At 34.5% G+C, this 20,472-nt stretch overlaps 1 protein-coding gene across 2 annotated transcripts in view; it reads right to left on the bottom strand.

Moving 5' to 3' along the window:
- LOC137236619 (uncharacterized) overlaps positions 1-20,472 on the bottom strand; it is an 81,158-nt gene that overhangs the window by 47,629 nt on the left and 13,057 nt on the right. Inside the window, exon 1 of one of the 2 annotated variants that reach the window (XM_067759439.1) lies at positions 4,718-5,896. The exons of the other annotated variant lie outside the window; for it this stretch is intronic. The gene's annotated coding sequence lies outside the window, so the exon portion shown is untranslated. Of the gene's footprint in view, positions 1-4,717; positions 5,897-20,472 lie in introns of those variants that run through there. 2 annotated transcript variants of the gene reach the window in all.

The following is a 20,472-nucleotide window of genomic DNA, read 5'->3' as shown; positions in this document are numbered from 1 at the left end:
TTTATAATGTTAGCAACATTTCTGTTGCTGGACATACGCGTTGATACCTCTGCCGCATAAAGTAACTCACCAGGACTTATAGATTGCAAGAGGTCATCCACTCGACGCCGTTTGGTTTTTTCACTGCAGCTAACAAAGTCCTTCATTCGGCTTCCGGGGCCGGGGTTACCTGAAGAAGTGGTTGGTTGGTCTGATGGCAACTTTGAATCCACCGTTATTGTAAATATGAAGTCTGGACCCGAAAGCCACTCCGAGTTTTTATTCAAAAATCGCTCCTTATGTCTTCCAGAAGTGTTCCACTTTTGATCCAGCTTCGACGAATATGCCGATATTTGTAAGCTTAAACTTTTTATCGAATACTCGGCTGCTTCGCTTAAATCGTACTTAAGTACAACAAAACTCAATAATTCTTTATATCTGGTTTCCTTCGAATGTTGAACCCAAATGTCAAAAAAATCCGTTCTTGGTACGGTTATAACTAAACAACTTTGTGTCTTTGATTTTCCGACAGGGTGAATAGTTGATGATTGTTGTGCTGCCATCTTAAGTGTCGTTGATCGTTCTAATTTGTGATCAGTTGCGCAGTATTTATATTACATTCAGGTATTGGCGTAGATGCTACCAAATGGGGTTGTTTTGTGTAGCGTTCCTGTGTGGTTATACCTGCATTAGGATTGCTTTGTATGTACCTGTTTTTATGCCTTGGTGACTGGTGCGGTAGGTTGTGGCAGGTTGAAGTCAGTGATCTTCGCCTTTTTGCTTTTGGTGTGCTCTTGTTGACCTTGCGCGTTTATTTTTGTATGTTTTATGGCTACGTGTTTGTTCCCTGTACCTGGGGATTGGTTTTGCCGTTTGTAGATCAGCTTTAAAGGTTCAAATATCTCGTCGGAGCTGGTACGTACATACATCCTATTTTATATGTAGAGATAACTAAATCTACAAAAAAAAATTCAAAATAGATGTGCAAAGAATTCGCAATGGTTTTTTCTTTGGACTATTAGAGAATACTTGCGACTATAACATATGTAAAATTTAGCCCGGATGTCGGCGGATGTATGTAACGTTTTTGTCCCTAAAATTAAAAATATAGAGAAAAAATACCTTTTCTTCTTAATAACGGAATGTTAAATATATTGAAAATACTCTACTTGCGAAAGAATTACTATTAAAAAATTTTACTTACCTTCGAGCTTAGAATCCATCAAAAAAATTATATAAAAGTGTTCACTTAAAAGAAATATGAAGCTTAATATTCAACAAGAATTTTGCAAATTAATCAATGTATTTACGGCCACTCCTGCCTTCTTACTTCAATTACTCAATATATATGAGAAAAAATATCAAAAAAAGAAAAAATCCCGTTATTTTGTTTGTTTTCCTTCATTTCTCATTACACTTTTCTTGGAATAAGAACTTTGTTTTTGTCCAGCTAGCTTGTTCTACACGAAACACTGTGCGACGGTTGGGTGAACGATTCTAGAATTTTTTACAAAAGGCATCTTAAAAATAATTTCATAATTACATGTAATATGCGGCGCTTTTGTAATTTTTTTTTGTATATTTCGGGCGTTATTCCAAAAAATTTCGAGAGACAGTATCTTCAACCGATATTCGGAATGCAGCATCAGGCAGAATTGTAATAGAATAACACCATTTGTCGAAGTGAGTCGCCAAAATATAATTATGGACCTTCGATATGCTGAATTTGAACTTTCATAGATATTTTTTATAATATGTGACCTGGCCTATGAAAAGGTGGCTTATGACTCTAAAAAGAAATTGCGAGAAACAGCTGTTAAAGACAAACAATGCATTTCTTCAGTTTCTTAGTAGTTTTCTTTTTTTTTGAGTCATAAGTCACCTTTTCATAGGCTGGATCACATATATTAAGGAAATATATTGGGAAATTTATGCACCTTCAGTTAACGTTCAAATCGCTGAACTGTCGAATAAATATCTCTAATATTCAGTTTGGTAAAATGGTCTTTATTTAGTACTTTACAATTACAATTATCGCGTACTTCACTAAAAGCGTGTTTAAATCAAACTGATTCATTATCGCGTGCACTGCGCTGCGTTTATGCTCTCAGTTAGCCTTGTTCAACTATTTCTCCTCCGGTCAAGACTTTTCACGAACATGCCTTCCGGAACAGTTGTATCTCATACTTGGTTATTTGGCTATCAGTGGCGATCGACCCCCTGGAGGAAAAGTGACCATCAGACTAAACCTAAACAAAAAGCACCAGTTTTGTATAAATGGATCGAAGTGGTAACTGTAGCCTCTATGTCAAAAGTACCGTTATTCGAATCTCCTGTGAACAGTGTTGTCGTTGAGAATTTTCAAAAAGCGGTCAATAGGGATTTTACTTTTGTGCTACACTTCCACACAGAAGCGTGCCACAAACTTTGTGTAGCAAAGTCAAGCTCTTAGCAATGCACCTTTTTTAACAGCTATAAGCTTTAAACCAATTTAAAAGGACTAATAAAAATCCTTCTCTAAATTAAAATACCCAAAAAACTGTGGTCATATTCACAATCAATGTTATGTAGGTAGGCTTTTTAAAATAATTTGCTATGGACAATATGTCAAAAAAGCTGTGACCAAATTTGAAGTATAGGTAACTATATTTCGACTTTGAATACGCACCTTTATTTTTAAGTTATGGATTTCTTATAAATTCGAAAGGATATAATTTCTGAATCATATTTCTATAGATGCTTCTTAAAATAATCAAGTGCATTTTTAATTTTGATGTTTATGACAGGGTAAAATATTGAGCCCCAAAATAGTTCTAAAATATTTGAAATAGTTTTCAAAGAAGAAAAATGTTCTAAAAAGGATGAAATCTCCGCAAAACGACACAAGGGCAACACTGTATGTATGTACATATGTATTTCAAAAAATCTCTCTTTGTTTGCCCGCAAATGTGCATGGAAAACCCCATTTGAGAGATAAATTCTAAAAATTCTTACTGAAAGCTAAAAAGTTGCATGAAAATTCGCGGAATTTTCCGAATTTTCTAAAAAGTCTTAAGTGTATATTTGGATTGTTGGTGTTATATAATAATACATATTTTTATAAAAATATCGAAAATAATGAAGGTCGAAGCAAAACTTAGTAAAAACTGGAAAAATCTGAGTGCTGATGACTTTTGTAGATGAGCGTAGGTATGTATGTGTGTTTTTATGAAACATTTTAAGGTCACTTTATCTTACTTAAAAACTTTACTTAAATCGCCCACCCCCTCCCCCTCCCAAATCGTGCTGGATCCGCCCCTGTTGGCTATATATATGTATATCTGTAGTTTATGTTTTTCTTCTAGCTATATGCGCGTGTGTGTAACAGCTGCTGCTCTTAGCTGATAATAACGTTATGTATGATTGTTTCTCTTCCTTCTTCGCTCTTATCTGCTGACTTCATATGTGTATATGAAATAATCTCTTCGCTTCAATCTGCTGATTATGTGCAGTTGCAAGAGGTCGCATTACACTCAAATCAATCAAAAGAATGTGTATATTTAAATATTTAAGGATATAAGAGAATAAAGGACCTGAGAAGTAGGGCAAGGAAAGAGATGTTTAGAATCGCTGCTGTACTCTGGCCGCTTGTCTAGAGAGAATGTGACTGTCTTCTAGCAGCATTTGCCGGAGTTGCGCGAGTAGGACAGCAAAGAAACATTCACGCCCCATCCCCGTAAAAATTACTTACAAAATCAGCAGCAATTGTTTTCCAGGACAACATTCATCAAAATGGCGTCACGTGTACTAATTTGGCCCAAGACTTTGAAACTAGGGATGGTGTTGGAGAAAATCTTTGTACAAAGAACATGAAAATGTTCTAAGAAGAAAAAATTGAACATTGCACAACGCAGATGACTAAAAATTTGTAACATATTTTGAGGCGCAAATATTTTTTTTTCCCCCTTCACTTAAGGATTTAGGCAAAAAGATTTTTAGCGATTTCCGAAATATTGGATTAAGAGCTCCTTTTCATGATAGAGCTGAAAGAATTGAAAGTATCCCAAGATTCCAAGTTCGATTCGGGCTTTCCAGGTTTGATTCGATTCCATTCCAGGCCACACATAAAAAGATATTGCAAAGGCCAAAAAATAATTTAAAGAAAGAATTCACAACGATTTTGAGGTTTTCATAGTCCGCCCCCAGATTATCATTTTAACATTCTAACATAGTATTGAAAAGTTTTGTAAAAATTTTGTTTTTATTTTTGGAAAGAATTGTTGTAAGCAATTTTTCTCTACAAGTTTTAGCAAAAAATTGTACCACTTATATAGTGAGTAACGGTACATACACATCTTGCTTCTACTTATATACATATGTATGTATGTAATAGTTGAATGTACGATTTCTGCTATCATGTGTAAATTGGAAAACCTCTCAATAGAACTATATATATATAAAGTAAAAAATATGCATGTATGAAAAAAAATAATTATTTTCAGAAGCAAGTTGAAGCAGTTGATAGTCATCCAAAAACAAAAATCCAACAATAAACTGAGCAACCACAATTCAAGCTATGAAAAGATCATTTAGCGTTATGGAAAATCCATTGACTTTTACAATGGCGCATACAAAGTTTTCTATTTCTTTGCGTGTGCAAAATTTTCTTTCAAAAGTTTCTATTTTACTTTTGTTTTGCATTTTTCCATCTTTGTCTATTTGTTGTTGTCTTTGTCGCTGTATAGTCGAGCGTACTTACTACTTTGTTGTGATTGTTGACTTTAATGTATGGCAGTTGTTGTTGTTACTGTTTTGTTTGATTATTATTTGTATTGCGAATGCTTGCTGTTGCAGTTGTATTTCAATTGTTGCACTTTGTATTGCTATTGTCATTGGTGAACTTGTCTCAAATGCTCAAAAAGCGCTTAACTCCAAACTACGCCACCCCACTCCACTTGCCTTCTCACTCTTGTGTTGGCCCGGACGCTCGCACTTTTCGTTCAAGTATTCATCGTCTATATTGTCTATTTGGCCAATTATGCAGGTTATAAGTATTTTCGCTTTTGCTCGGTCAATCATTCATGCAACAGACGCGATTTTTGTTTGATTATTGTTGAGAAGTGTCTTTGATTTGTTTTTAAATTTTTTTTTATGATTTCGTTGATGTTGATGCATTTCTTGCCGCTTGTTGTTGTTGTTTATGCACATTTAAGTTGCTGTATGTTTTTGATATTGCAATTGCATATTTTCCACTTGAGGTTCATGAACTTTTTGCTAAAATGCTTGACGCTTCATTGCATTGAGTTGAGTTATGATTTTTTTTTTATCTTTTTTAATTTAATTTTCTTATTTTATTTTTATTTTTAAGTAATATTTATTGACTGAATTTTTCAGCTGCTGATCCTTGATTTGCATGGCTGTTATATTTTAATTTGTATTTTTAGGTTAATGGCGACTTATATTGTTATGTTAAATATATTTTTTTACTAAAATGTCAATATGAACTTGACCTTGCAATGCCGCCAAGGAATTGTTATGCAGTCAAATTGGGAGCTAAAAATTTGGTACAAGTGATTTGTAAATTCAAGTTGACATGAAAGATATAAGCCAAACTCCTTTTAATTTCAATTAACAAAGCAAATGAAGAGCGGCCAGCATCCATTCGCTATTCTGTTCGATATAGCACAGAAAAACCATTTCAGACATATTGTCATATTGGCAACACCTTTTGCTTTCCTTTTTCACAGCTATTTTGAAGATTTGGCGATCTTGAAGCTATGGTCGATTTTGGTTTTACCAAGGCGATAGACACACTGTTGAGATTCAATCAGTGTTTCAACTTAAGCTTCAGTACATTTCGTGTACAAAAGTAGGAGTAAAATTTGCAAGACACTCACTCTGTGGAGTGAAAACTAGTAACGTAATATAGATCACAAAGTTACAATAAAAATGGCTTAATTAATATGGGACTGCGATATTTGCGTTGCCATAAATAAAGTGCATATGTAGGTACTTATTTATAACTGAAATTGTTGCGTTCTTTATGAGTACGACACGGCGTATGAGCAACAAAAAGTTCGCATATTATGGTTTGAGATTTTACAAGAACCTGATTACACGCAAAATATAGGAAGATATATTATTGGGTGAACTATAGCCAATATTCTTTGAAAAATGTGTTCAAAAAATATTCCATTCGCATCCGTCTGAAAAGTTAATCAAAAAAGTTCTTAAAGTTTGATTTCAAAAAGTGATTTATTTTTTTTCAGTTTTTGATTATTGAAAGGAGTCATATTTGTTTATTCCTTTTGTTCAAGTGTATAATAAATCAATATTTAATAACTGAAATTTATTGCTATATGTATGTATGTATATGATGTACAGTGCATCACCATAGTACAGCCCCTTGCATAAACAATGTTAGCACAAAAACAGCAAAGATTTTAGGAACTTTTGGGAAGTAGAAATTAAGATTTATTTGATTGTATAATCAAGCATTCCCTTAATTGAAAGTATTTTCCTTTAATTGTTTAATAAAAAGTTAAACACTAAAAAAGCTGAAAATCTTATAAATTTATATCACTAAAGTCTTCGTATATCGACAACGTTTTTAGTAAAAGAAATAGAAAAATTCTACAATCTATCTTAAAATAATTTATTGGTCAGCTTATCTGTTGAAGAATGGCTTCAAAACGATTTGGCGTTCCTCATACAGGCCTACCGCCAAAGACTGGTTCCCGCTCAAACCCCCTCACTCCAACAACATTTTTATGCTTTCTCGAGCTGTAGATTGGAGAATTGACCGCATTTTCAAACAGTTTCGACATCTTCTCTATAAATATGGGAGAGGGCTTTGTAGTGACATTATAACCGTTACATATTCGAAAAGTAAAATTAAAAAAAAAACCCAGAGTTTTGCATATCTTATTCTCAAAGCTCAGCATGGCGTTTGAACGGAGGCAAGGTTGCTAATAAGTTCGTGAAATCTTTCATGTTGACTTAGGTGTATACTTTAAGTAATGCAACGGATTTAAAATAGGTGTGTTTAAATCTCTTAAAATTATAATATTGAACGAGGTCACTAGCAAAATCTACTTCAACATACGAGTGAACTGAGCAAACCAGAGTTGAGTTCCTTTGTAAAGTAGTAACCATAAGACAGAGTCTTTTAAGTTACATCAACTATTTCCTTTACAAAGTAAATAACCAACCTTCAGAAATTTAGGGATAAAATTGTAAACCATGCGAGCATTAAGAAAAATCAGGCTCGAAGAGGTCAAATAGCCCCCAGCGGGTTAGCTGGCTTAGAATATACCCTTGGCAAGTATGCTTGTCGTAAGAGGCGACTAAAACACCAAATTGATTAAAGGGGCTGTGTAGCGCAACACTTTCAAGGGGTTGCCAGTGCATTATATAGCTTCTTCAACCCAATTGTTAACTTCACCTATCCGTGGTGAAACCTGTTCCTTTAACAGCCGAGGCTCTGGCAACCCTAAGTTCCTCACGGATCCAGTGGGTGGGAGGGGGTACGGCGTAGAAGGTTTCATGTGGTCATACCAAATCGTTCGCGAGATGGTCGAGCTAGTACCTTAATGGTGCCTGTTACCGGAACGTGTCGTATCTGCATCCGGTAAAGAACCGTAAATATCGATAACACTCCCCAAGGGCTTCGGAGAATGTCCTTATCGCTACAACAACAACAAAAATGCACTTGTTGTTGTTGTTGTTTTTGTTCTAGCGATAAGGTTGCTCCCCGAAGGCTTTGGGGAGTGTTATCGATGTAATGGTCCTTTGCCGGATACAGATCCGGTACGCTCCGGTACCACAGCACCATTAATGGGCTAGCCCGACCATCTCGGGAACGATTTATGTGGCCACATTAAACCTTCAGACCATTCCCTCCCTCCCCACCCCTTAGTTCTATGAGGAGATTGGGGTCGCCAGAGCCTCGTCTGTTAGTGAAACAGGATTCGCGCTGATAGGTGAGGTTGACAAGCTATATATTGCGCTGGCAACCTGAAGGGTTGCGCTACACAGCCCCTTGAATCTGTATTTTAGTCGCCTCTTACGACAGGCATACCTACCGCGGGAATATTCTGACCACCTAACCCGCTGGGGTACAAAAATGCACTTGTTGCATCATTGTATATCAAAATGCTGTACCCTAGGATTTTCTGCTTCCATGAAGAGATGTGATAATATTTTTGTAGGCCATAGCTATAGCGAGCTATATTATTAAAGGCCAAATCAATTTTATGATTCCAAGCAGAGTCGAGCTAACTATAAAGCAGCTCCGAATATGTAATGTGTGGCCCAATCAGATGTATATCTAGCCTTTTTCTAGTTTCTAAGAGCGTAAACGAGAGGGATATTCTTAAAAGAAGTAGAACAGAATATTCATTGCCTAAGAATTTATTTACATGGACAATACAGGTCATGCTAGAATTAATCACAAACCCAAAATCCTTAACCGAAGGGTTAATTCACTAACAAAATGAACTTTAATGTCATCAAGTATTTTAAACGTGGCAGTAGAGCAGCTACGCTTTCGTCCAAATCCTGATTGCAGTGGACTTAACATATTGTGAAGGAAGCAATAAAATTTGTAGTGGTCAATTTCGCGCTTCACATTATGAATACAATTTCCTAATTTGTGATGTAACTTGAAGCTAAAATAATTTACTGATCAAATTTTGCTTGCAGAATTAACAAATTTTATTCAGGTTTCAATAGTTTTTATGCATAGCAACTAACAAAAGCAGCCAAACCGAGAAAGCTTAACATCGAGAAATAAAATAATTCCAAATGAGTAAGAAACTAAAAAAACAAAAGTTTAAAAGTTGTGGCAGAAAGCAACAAAAGGTTTCGGGCAGCAAAGACAGCTTTTGTACAAACTCACATACCTGACTCTAAAGAGCAACGCACTTTTATATAACCAACGAAAGCTGCTCGTTTCAGCATACAAAAACTGCTACTTAGTACTAATGTGCACACTTTTACACATTCATACATATGCACATAAATTACCAAATTAACGGCAATTTGCCTAGTTACTACCACTGACTATTTTGCGTTGATTGGTAGTGGACTCTTATAAAAGTATGACGAATGGTATTGGCGGGCATGAAAAGGGAACGCATATTTAGTTCGAGGATGGGATATGAAAAATAGTGCTCCAACTAAATTTGCTAGGTTACAGAAAACAAAAACAAAAAATAGTACAAACTCGCATCAAAACATCTTGCAGTCATTTTCAAGAATGTCTCTGTCATAATAATTTGAAAACGCGTTTTTGGTAATCTTCAAAATTTCCACAAAAATCTTCAAAATTTCCACAAATAAAAATTAGCAAGTCAAGTAATTACAACTATTGGTATTCTTGTTGTTGTGTAAAAGAAAAGTGACAAAGTAAGCTAACGGGAATCGTCTGGCAAATCACGCTCACTTTTATTTGCAAATGAAAATAAAAAAGCAACTAAAAAATAACAAAAACAAAAAAGCTCGATGCGAACGCATTGAATATAAACAAAATTTTAATAGCAGCCACCATAATAACAAGCAAGCGCTATAAAAAAATCAAAAAAAAAAAGGAATACTAAACAACAATCAACAAGCACTTACTTGCACACGCACTTGCTTCGTTTTTTTCACCGAAGGAGCAATACATTACAATGTTTTATAGCTTCAGTTGAATGTTTGTATGTATGAATGTTTGCACACAAATTGCTTGCCTGAGTACGAACGAAAGACTTAAGCAACGAACTTGCCAGCACAGCAGAGCACACACCATTAAAACGGAATTAAAATTCTTATCAACGCATGCGAGCGCAGCAAAAACAAAAAATAAAAGAAAGAAAAGACAAGCGAGCTTAACAAAAGTGGTTAGCGGTTTTTTTTTATTATTGCATTATTTACTGCTATTTGTGGTTTTTGTGCATGGCATGCAGTCAGTCAGCATAACTTTCACTTTAATAATATGTGCACAGTGCCAAGAGGCAAATATACATACAAATATGTATGCATACAAAAAATACGGCATTTAAGAGGTTTATACAGCACATACATATACTCATGTATATACATATACATATATGTACATATATATAGGTCTATTAATATACAATGAGTATAAAAATGTACTTATACAGCGAATTTATTTAATATGGCACAAAATCAGTCAATGCTGAATTTCTTCAAGAACCTCCAAACATTAATCTAATTTAAATTTATGTTTGTTTATGTTGCGCTCTACCACAAATTCAACTGTAACAAACAAAGAAAATATTTACGTTTCAGAAACCTTACGAAGTTCCTGTACAAAAATATTTTAGGTAAATGTTGCAAGTGAAGCAACTCTGGAAATATTGAACCACCCTAAAAGGAAATATTTCTTATTTCAAATATAAATTCATCTAAAATTATTGTCCAAATTAGAGTTATATATTTGTCTTCGTTACAGGGAGCTTATAAGACAGTATTCAAAGAATCCTTGGAAAACGAATTGCATATGAGAATCGTCTCCTCGCGTTGGTTGTCGAGAATGTTAATCAATAAGTAGAGGCGAGACTTGGATCTATCACCTTGAGCCATTTTTTAAATGTATTGTAACTTCATATTATGCCTAATCATATTTTTATATTGTTTAATCCCAGCGAAAAATTACAAGCTAACTTCAAGTTGGTTTTCAAAATTTTCTAAGAAACAAAAATCTAGCTTATTTGGAATGGAAGTCAGCTACCTACTAGTCACTTAGTTTTGGTGTCATATAAAAAGCCTTATTTCCAACTGTTATATATAACTGTTATATTTAAAAACATTCCCGATCTCTGATGCAGTGCATCGAACTAAAGCCAAAAAAGGCTATCCGGAATGCAAGAAATCAAACCTAAGTGAAGGAGAGAAAACATTTATTTCCATATTTTTCGTAGTTTTACAGTTAATAAGCTAACATGTAGAGCGGCGTGAAAATACTAAAACTATTTTAAATATAACATTTTTTTAACATGCTTATATTAGCTTTGCTCGTATGTATGCTTGTTTGTAGCTCTCTAGGCAAGGCGCGCAAAGGAGGGTTAGAACCATTTAGCGGCAGTTATTGAAGACTCGCAGCAGTGGTTAAATAACTCGCTACAAAACGAGTTGTGCTTAATAGCGGAGACACGAACCTCTCTCTACGGTACTATCAACATCAAATATCTAAGTTGATTTATAGATACTAAAACGGCACCATATTTGCATGTTTCTGTAGTTTTTTTGTTTTGTTGTTTTTTTTTTAAACTATATTTATTTTATTTTTGACCATTTATTTTCTTTGTTATTCATGTTGTTAGTATGCAATCACTGTTGCGCAAAAAAAAAAAAATGAATCAACGCAAACGTGGTGTAACCCTTAACTAAAAGAGTCATATGGTATGACGGTAGCCTGCTCCGCCTACCACCCCAAAGATCCTAGGTTAACGCCCCGGGCAAAGCAAAATCAAAAATTTTTGGAAACAAATTTTTTCAATTAGAACACAATTTTTCTAAGCGGGGTCGCCCCTCGGCAGTGTTTGGCAAGCACTACGAGTGTATTTCGGCCATGGAAAGCTTCTCAGTGAAAACTCATCTATCTTGCAGATGCCGTTCGGGGTCGGCATAAAACAAACAGGTCCCGTGCCGTCAATTTGTAGGAAAAATTAAAAAAAGGAGCACGACGCAAATTGAAATAAAAGCTCGGCCTTAAATCTCGGAGGTTATTGCGCCTTACATTTTTTTTATTCTACTTGTTGTCTACTACCTTTGATTTTTCATTATTTAGATAAAAATATTAGTTCGGCGCTATCTACAGGTAATTAACTCCAGTAAAGTGTTGAAAGTTCATAATGTAAGCCAGCATTTTAACCAAACTCTTAACAAACATTAATTATGGTTTACACTAATTTGGGATGTTGGTCCCAAAGTACGAGAGATGTAAAAAATTTATTATTTTGTCGTTTGCTATGATATCTTATTTTGAAAAAAACTTTGCTTAATGCAAAATATCGAAATTTATTTTACTTCTCTGCCCCGTATTATCTTAGCTTTTTTCTAATACCTGCTCTGCTTGATTTTTCTTTTTTATTGCTATTTTTTCATCTTTGCCTTTTTTTGCAGTATATTTAACGTTTTCACTTGCCTCTCCCTTATTTTTGTTTAACATTTTCTTTCTTTTCTGTTTTCTTTTCTTTTATATATGCCTTTTCCTTTTTTATTTTTTTTCTTTTTTTTTCTTTTTCTTCCCCTCCCTCTCTTTCTTTTATTTTTGGTTTGTTAATTTTATCTTTTAATTTTCCTCTAGTAGTTTCTTGTTCTTCTTCTTTATCTTCTATTTTTTTCTTTTTTTCTCTTTGTCTTCTCCTTTTTTCTTTCCTTTTTTAATTTAACTTTTTAATGTTTTTATTTTCCTTTAAATTTTTGTCTTTCTTTGTTTTTCTTCTAAATTTTAACATCCCTTCTTTCTATTTGTTTTTCTTTTTCCTCATATCTCTTTTCTTATTCTCTTCTCTTTTTCTTTCTCTAACTCCTTTTTCCTTATTATGCGTCCATTAAATTATTTCTTTTCCCTTCTCTTTATATCTCATTTCTGGTTTTTTTCTTTTCGTGTAACTTTTTTTAAGTTTTTGCTTTTGGTTTAATTTCTTTAAGTTTATTTTCTTCCTTGTAATGCTCATATTTCTTTTTATTCTCTATCTTGCTCCCTTTCCTTTCTCTTTAAAATTTCTCACTGATTTTATTTTCCTCCCTTTTTTGTTCTAATTACTCTCATTGCTATTCCTTGCCACTTTCTTCTGAGTTTCCTATCCTACTTCCGCTGCGATCTCTCGTTTCCTCTTCTTTCCGACTGCCATCTCTTTCATTTTCCTCTCTTCCTTCCATTCCCTTAATTCTCCTTTTAAACACGCTTCACTTATATATTTGCAAGTTTGTAACTCTCTTCTAACCAAACAGTAGAAAAATATTACGTATACTTCTTTTAAGGTGTTACTGACATGTTTGCGTGTAATTAGTTGTTTTTAATAAAATAACGTGTTCGTTGATCCGTTGTTCTGATTTAGTTTATGTACACTCACAGAGCCCTTCGATGGCGCTGTGAAGTGTACAGAGCCGCTTTCGATTTTATGTGTATTATAACCAAAAAGAAAAAAAAAATCCGCTGTATTTGTCATATGTATTGCGTAATCGCATACGAAAAAAAAAAATTATATTGAAACCGAATAAATAATTGTTAATATGTATAAACACTATCTACATATGAATCATTTCTTTATGGTCCGCTTTGGTTCATATTTAACACTAAAATTTTGTCCTACATTATATCTTCTATTATGTCTTCTTCTTATTTTCTTTATGTTAGCCCACGACAACGTGCATATTTGTAAATACATAAAATATTCCTTTCCCTTTCATTCGGCTTTCATGGGTTTATATATATATAAATTAGGGTGGTCCTTATTTTTTCGGCTCTTAAAAAATACTCAAAAATATTTTTTTTGTAAGGTTCTTAGGGGTGTTGTTGTTGTTGTTCTTTTAACGATAAATACACTCTCGGAGGACTTCGGAGAGTGTTATTGATGTTGATGGTCCTTTGCCGGATATAGATCCGGGACGTTCCGGCAACAAAGCACCATTAAATTACTAGCCCCAGCATATCGGGAACGATTTATATGACCACATTAAACCTTCTCGCCATACCGCCATCCCCGCCCCCTAGTTCCTTGGAACTTGGGGTCGCCAGAGCCTCGGCTGTTAATGAAACAGGATTCGCCACGGGTAGGTGAGGTTGATAATTGGGTTGGAGAAGCTATATATTGCGCTGGAAACCCCTTGAGAGGGTGCGCTACACAACCGCTTGAATCAGTTCTTAGAGGTCGCTACCGAAGGTCACACGTTTAGAAAAATCATTGAAATAACATAATGATCAAACGTGAAATTTAATTTAATGTAAGTTTTTCAAAAACTCCGCTTATGACCTTAAATATTATCTATGTTTTTTTTTTGGGACAAAAAAAATTGTTGAAAAGGTAAAATAGTAAATAGTACCGTAAAATGGCCATGCGCCACACAAAATTCAATCCTCAGTAGCAATCTCCAAATATTTAAAAAAAAATATTAAAAAATACTGAAATAATTTCACAGGATAGAGAAGTAAAAAAAAAATAAATATTTTTGGCACCCATATAAAGACTACCCTAATATATATTATACCTTTTGAAAAAAAAACCTTTACAATAGTTCCAAAAATTTGATTTTGGTGTAGAAAATTTGATGTGAATTGGACCCAGGGTCTTCGGTGTGATAGGCGACGCTACCGCCAGACCATGGTGGCTGCGGCCGGGAGAAATTATCCATAAATAGTAGGGCTAGATTACCTGAACTTTGAAATTCAACAAAAGCCCCTTCAAAAATAGCTTTTGGGAAATTTTTAAGAAATTCTATTGTTTTGCAGTGAGGTACGCCCGAATTCTATTTGTTGCTTTGAAAGATATTATGCTCAGTTTAAGAAAACGTGAATTTTCTTACATAAGCAATCGGGAAAGTCTTAAAGTGTTAAAACTTCATGTTAAAGTTAAAGCTCTCATTAATAGGAATATTTTCTAAAACAAACCGAAAGGGTTGAGTCTATTTAGTGGAAGTAAAAATGTCGTAATATTTTCAAACCCGTCTAATGTGTGTATGTTTTTTATTTTTATTATTTAAAAGATTTCAAAATATTCAATATATGTTATAACAGCCGAAACACTAGACTATTCCAAAATACAACACACATACACACACATGTGCTGGGTTACACACACACGTATATCGCAGAGCCAGCAGTTGCATAATCGCATGATAGTTAATCGTGTTTCAATCTTGTTGTTATTGTTATTGTTGTCGATTTTTGGTTAGTAATTTTAATGCCATTGCGCTTTGCTCTATTATTGCGGTTATAGTTGTTGTTATTTTTACATACCATCGTAAGCATTAATTTGTTGTTTATCTCATTTCGACGTCCGTGCGCCAGGCCTTGAAAGTTCAATGCCTTTTTGATCAACGCTTTTTTTTCTCAACTATTGCCCAAAACACACAAGCAAATATGTGCATACTTTTTCTACTTTAAATACATCTTAGTTCACAAACACACATTTATGTACATAAATACATATCTACAACTTTTAAGTTTGTAAGCATTTTAAGTGCTTAAGGAAAGCTTCAAAATATAATTATTTAAGCTTTTAAATTTAAATATAAAAAGAAATAATAATTTCGCTAAAGAAAAAAATTTATGAAAATTCAGAAATGTATGGGAAATTACGTTGTGCGGAGTGCGAAAAAATGGCTGCCATATTGGCTATAGATGTATGTATATATGTATGTATTTAATGCTTTTTTTATTTCATTGACTCATTCGCACTCGAATGCCGCATCCAGATCTTTCTGGCTTATTTCTATTGACAAAAAGATTTAAAAAATAAATAACTGTAAGGCGCGTTAACCTCCGAAGAGATTTTAGGTCGAGCTTCTCCTCCAATTTGTGTCGTTCTCCTTTTCATTTTTCTACACCTTGGCGGGACGGGACCAACTTGCTTTATGCTGAACGGCATTTGCAAAGTAGATGAGTTTTCAATGAGAAGCTTTCCACGGCAGAAATACACTCGGAGTGCTTGCCAAACACTGCCGAGGGCCGACCCAGCTTAGAAAAATGTGCTTCTAATCGGAAAAGGTTGTTTCTAAAATTTTGATGTTGCTTTGCACGTGGCGTGAACCCAAGATCTTTGGTGTTGTGGGCGAAGCTAGCATCACGACATGACGGCCAAAACAGACTTTACCCATAAAACATTTGGTAAATCATTTTTGTTTTCATTATACTGCATGCTAACACGCTCAACAAAATTTTACACACATACTCTCATACAGTTCAATATGCTGCTGATTTATTATACTCAGGTATTCACATCCTCAACTTTTTATTACTTTACATTAGGGACGATTTTTTGCAGGTGCGGCTTTTACAGATATTTTAATGTAATAAATATGGTCAGAAAATATTAAAAACAAACACTTTTTGAAGCACAACGAACTAAAAAGTTTTTTCCAGGTTTATGATTATTATTGTTTTTTTTTAGTTTTTTTACAGGTCTCTGAAAAATTTTCTATCTCCTATTCGAAATTTAAAAAATAACTTGTCAATATAAAAACTAAAACAATACAATAATTATCATGAAAATTATTGTCATAAGCTTAGAGTGCGAGTAGAACCTGGAATCCTTTATCAATAGGCCGATAAAACAAAAACAATTAAAAAGTTGATATTTTACATAAATAAGAAAGGAAAAATACCGATGTTATTGTAAAAAAAGCATACTCGCTAAATTTAGGAAAAAATGGCAGAAAGCGCCTATGTCTTTTTTACTGTAAAACTGGTATTTGTAATTTATAATTGTGTTATACCGATTTTATATAGAACACCAAAGGAATCACAATTTCGTTTAACGAAATAATTAGTTTCTCCTTTTCACACAGGGGAAAATACTTCAAAAAAACATCAAACTCTATGTGGCGCCGCTGAGATTCGAACCTACACACTTTGGGATTTTCTGTGCATAATTGTGAATGCCGTCTTCGCAAGCTCAGCCACAATACCACCCAGCGTTATGTTGACAAAATGCAACGCTATATATATATAACTAGCAGACCAGGCAGACTTTGTTCTGCCCTATTTGGTCTATCTGCATATATTTTAATAAGCTTTTTCCGTCTAACTCTGCCCTCCCCCCATCTTTACTTTTTCTTAATCCTTTTATACACTCCTCCCTCCAACTTTTTCGCTTCATCTATCTCTATCTTTGTCTCATTCTATCTCTTTGTCAGTCTCAGTCTCCTTCTCTCTTTTCTCTTCTCTCAAGTTCTCCTCATTCTGCTTCATCCCTTATTGCCAGTCCCAGAGGGTGGTATGTATTTTGTTTCAGTCCCATTCCGAGTCCCAGTCCCAGTCCCACTCCGAGTTTCAGTCCCAGTCCTAGTCCGTCTCTGGTCAACTTCCCTGAAAAAAGGATAGAAAATACTAATAAAGGCAAATGTATATACCAAATTTCAGCCAAATCAAATAGGACGTATCTAAGTAGGTAATTGGGTATTATTGATTCATGTCTGTATTACGGCTTCGCATGCATATTTCTCAGTTTTGTTAGGTTGATGCGACTAAATCGGATATCACAATGGAAATTACTTTAAATCACTCATCAACAGCTTTCATTTGATATCCATATTGTATAAAGCTTATGTTTATAATAAACACTGTCTAGACTTTCACGGGCCCACGTTTTGGCCGATATCTCGAGACCCTAGTCACCCAGGGGTATGGATATTACCCTCTACTAAAGCACTCATCAACAGCTTTCATTTCGTATCCATATTCTATAAACACATTGTAGGGGTATCCGGGTCCCCGTTTTGGCCAATATCTCGAGACCCTTTGCGTCGATTGCAACCAAACCTATGTGCCAACTACCGCGTGAGGTATACGCAACTCATGCGATAGTTTGAACAAAATCGACCGGCGCATCTCTTCAAACACCGCCCACCAACTAACACACATTTTAGCACAAGTCACAAAAGATTGTCTCTAAAGGAAAATCTCAATTTCAGAGACTTGAGTGGAGACTGAATTAAAAAATTCAGCTGTAAGACTCTGTCTGGAATAAATTTTTTTTTAACTATATTAATATTTTGTTAACTAAAAGAACGTGCTTTCTGGATTATTATACTCTTGAAGTAGATGAGCGCCATATTCATTTAAGAACCGAGTACTTTTTACGATCCGGGTACTTCGTTAGAACCAAGTAGTTTTTGGGCCCGGACATTTTAAGAACCGTACTTTTATAGAAGCGGGTCCTATATTTACTGTGTAATTTTGGGACCTAGTAAATTTTTAGTTCCGCTTCTTTTTTAAAAACCAGTACTTTTTTACAACCGGGTACTTTTTCATAAACGTGCTCTATTTTGAACCGAGTTATTTTAAGAACCAATTACTTTTTAACAGTCGGGTACTTGTTTTAGAATTGGTTACTTTTGAAACTGGGTACTTCTTCTAGGTGGGTAATTTTTTAAAACTGGGTCACTTTATGAAAAGCACAATTTTTAGAACCGAGTACTTTTTTGAACAGCCCATATTTTGAACCCTGTACTTCATAAGATCCGCAAAAAATTTTAGAACCGGTAAATTTTATGGATACGATAATTTTAGAAAGGGGGTACTTTTTTGAATGCTACACTTTTTAAGAATTGGGTACTTAGAACCGTTTTTTTTTTAACCAGATACTTTTGCAGAAGGGCGTACTTCTTAGAATCGGGTACTTTTTTGAGCCACGTAAGCCATTCGGCCAACGAATGCACTAAAATTAGTGGAATATACTAAAAGTACTAAGCTCTTAGCCCAACGGGGAGTAACATATATCCAAACATACATATTGTAACAAATTTACTGCAATTCCGCTTATTTGCAACCTTCTCCTACCGTTCGAATCACTAAACTATTGAATAAATAACTCCAATATTCGATAATGCAAAATGGTCTTTATTAGGCTACTTTCAAAATAACACTTCCATTGCTAGACAGATAGCGTGCTTAAATCTAAACTGACTTGTCGTGCCTCAACTGTTGCTGCTTTTATACTGTGCGATTTCTTCGTTGACATATTTCTAGGCGCTTCTATTTCCAGAACTGACTAGTTAGTTATGAGCTATAAAATTACTCAGCTCTAACTACAGATGCACGGTTTATAGCTCCTCTCATAGCCCATGCATGTGTATATGTGAGTGATACTTGCACAAATGATTGCATACTTTTGGGAGTATCTCAGCTATATGCATGTGATTGTGCGTTGCTCTCCGCTGCGTGTACGTACATATGTGTAGACATAATGATTGATTCGTTTATGTAGATACAAGTGACTGCCTGCTTTATTGTTGTTGTGGCTCTATTTAATTAGCATAAGACTAGTGATGTGAGTATCACATAAATAAATAAATAAATGTAAGGCCCCGAAGAGATCTAAGGCCGAGCTTCTCTTCCAATTTGCGTCGTGCTCCTCTTGATTTTCCCTACAAATTGGCCGGACGGGACCTACATATTTTACGCCGACTCCGAACGGCATCTGTAAGGCAGATGAGTTTTCACTGAGAGCTTTTCATGGCAGAAATACACCCGGAGCGCTTGCCAAGCACTGCCGAGAGGCGACCCCGCTTAGAAAAATTTTCTTCTAATTGAAAAACCTTATTTCTAAAATTTTGATGTTGCTTTGCCCGGGTTGTGAACCCAGGCATACGGTGTGGTAGGCGGAGCACGCTACCATCACACCACGGTGGCCGCCAAGTATCACGTAAGTGAGTATCACTTAGTGTCACGAATATTCGTCACAATATGAAGCTAATACAAGTATGTTAAAATAATCCGTTAGACGACAGTTCTAAAGCGAATTTTAAGTTTTCGCAATTTTAAAATAAGCTTTAACTTTACATTATCGATGCGAAAGATTGCGAGTAATTCTATACAGTCAATCACAAAAGTGAGTAAAATTAATTTCGCTATTTTATTAACACGCTCATATTGGCTTCATTGTAAAATTGTTTGAATGAACTCTTTTATAGCAAATAATAAAAAATTTCACGTAACGACCGGTACCGCTCTTTTTAGATTTTACTGGTATGTTTGCGGTGTTTTAAATAGAACAACGTGTCAATGTGGGTTGATCTTCAAAACATTACTCAAAAACTCGGAAAAATTGTAGGAATTTTTATGAATTACAAAATTTCCTACTAAATATTTTCTCAAACTAGATTGTAATTAAAGTTGACTGTGGTTTGAATTTTAATACTCATACTCATTATTTGTAATCAAATCTTAAAAATTTGTTTTGTAATTGTAAAAATTGGAATTTACATTCAATTAACAATCATCGACTCAATTTTGAAAGCAAGTCCTATCATCGGAAACTTTTATTGGAATCACAAAAAAAGTTGATTATTTTCTTTAATCCGAATAACAAAAATTGCAGTTTATACACAACATAAAATCACGGCAAATGACTCATTACAAATTATAAAATATTATTTTAAGTTTTGCAATAGCAAAAATTTGTATTTTTTTTCAATACTCTTTAAATGAATTGTAAAGCAATTTCATGTAATAAATATTTGAACATCTAATTATTTAGTGTTTTGACTAACAATAGAAAATTTATGAAGTTTTTTCTCGGCGTAAATCGCAACCGCAAATCTTTTCGAAAAGTAACTAAAGCGACACTCGGTACTTGGTATAGACAGTCAAAATTATACGCATTAAGCTTGCCTAAAACAAAATCATACCGACTGGTGGCTATCAGACTACCTAATTAATTAGGCTGAACTGACTGGTCAATAAGATCTCACATAGACTGAATGTGTCCATAGTGTTACCAGAATTTGTTTGACGAAACGGAAGTCTTTTTACTTAGGAAGGAAAGTTTTCTTTTCAAT

The sequence above is a fragment of the Eurosta solidaginis genome, chromosome 1 (genome assembly GCF_040869045.1).
Source record: "Eurosta solidaginis isolate ZX-2024a chromosome 1, ASM4086904v1, whole genome shotgun sequence".
NCBI classification, from domain to species: domain Eukaryota; kingdom Metazoa; phylum Arthropoda; class Insecta; order Diptera; family Tephritidae; genus Eurosta; species Eurosta solidaginis.
This window is presented reverse-complemented; position numbering and strand designations above follow the sequence as displayed.